This window comes from Gracilinanus agilis, chromosome 4, assembly GCF_016433145.1.
Source record: "Gracilinanus agilis isolate LMUSP501 chromosome 4, AgileGrace, whole genome shotgun sequence".
Classification (NCBI taxonomy): Eukaryota; Metazoa; Chordata; class Mammalia; order Didelphimorphia; family Didelphidae; genus Gracilinanus; species Gracilinanus agilis.
In genome coordinates, this window is record NC_058133.1 from 205,853,437 (window position 1) to 205,855,079 (window position 1,643).

The following is a 1,643-nucleotide window of genomic DNA, read 5'->3' on the forward strand; positions in this document are numbered from 1 at the left end:
CCTGGAAAGACATATGAACTGATGCAAAGTGAATGAGCAGGACCAGAAGAACAATGTCTACAGTAACCGAATTATTATATGACAATCAACTGTGAAGTACTAAACCATTATCAGCAAAACAAGTCTCCAAGACAGTGGTTCCTAAACTTTTTTGGCCTACTGGCCCCTTTCCAGAAAAAATATTACTTAGCCCCCTGGTAAAATTTTTAAAAATTTTAATAGCAATTAATAGGAAAGATAAATGCACCTGTCGCCATCACCACTCCCTTGGATCACTGCAGCACCCACCAGGGGGCGGTGGCGCCCACTTTAGGAATCACTGCTCCAAGATAACCACAAGGGACTCATGATGAAAATGCTATCCACAGCCAAAGAAGGAACTGTTGGAGTCTGAGTGCAAATCAAAGCATGCCATCTTCCATTTATTTCCTTCATAAGATGTCTATAGTATGTATGATTTGTGACTTCTATCATGACATGAACAATCTGGAAATATCTATTACATGAAAGTGTGGATATAACCTGTATCAGATTATTCATCGCCTCAGAAAGGGGGTGAGGGTAGGGAAGGAGAAAATTTGAATTCTAAAATGTCAAAAAACAATTGTCAAGTAGTTTCTACATGTAACTGAAAATTTTTTTTCAAAAATTAAAAAACTAAAGTTATTATTACTTCTTTAGAACATATTCTTACAGGTTCAAAGGTTATAACTACTTTATAAGACTTGTTAAACATTGCCTGATATCCCTCTAGAAAGATCCGCCTAGTTTGCAATGCTGCCAAGAACACATGTGTTGGCCACCGCATCTTATTATAATTTTTTTAAAATACTTGATGGATATGAGATAGTATTTCACAATTTGTTTTAATTTGATTGTTAATGAGGCTGGCTATTTTTTTCAAATAATTCTTTACAATATATCAGAAATTGCCTTCTGAATCTTTCCTTCTCCCCAGCAAGGTTGAACTCTGGCTGCTCGGCTGCTTCTGTGACCCATCTCAACCCCTATAGATGTTTTCCCACAAGATGCATATCCCATCTTTCTGATCTTTAAGTCTCAATAATAAGTTGAGATGGAAGGTTTGAGGAGGTAGGGCAGAAGAGGGGACCATTAAGTGTGTAATCTCGAGGGCCAGCTCCCTACTTCCAATCCCCTGGTCCAGAGGGAAGAAAAAACTTTTTAGGCCTAGATTTTCCCCTTCCCCAAATAATTTCCCAAAAGTCTAGACTGGGGCTGCTATTTGACAAATATTAAGTACCTATTTCCATTTCAAGAAAGGATGTTTTGGGAAAGCTTGGTGACTCGATGAATAGGTAGCCAGACCTGGGGTCAGGAGATCTTGTGTTCTGATTTGACCTCAGATACTTCCTAGTTGTGGGCAAGTCACTTAACCCCAATTACCAGGCCTTTACCAATCTTCTGTCTATAGATTCCAAACTGAAGGAGAAAGAAAGAAAGGAAGAAAGAAAGAAAAGAAAGAAAGAAAGAAAGAAAGAAAGAAAGAAAGAAAGAAAGAAAGAAAGAAAGAAAGAAAGAAAGAAAGAAAGAAAGAAAGAAAGAAGGAAGGAAAGAAAGAAAGAAGGGAAGAAAGAAAGAAAGAAAGAAAGAAAGAAAGAAAGAAAGAAAGAAAGAAAGAAAGA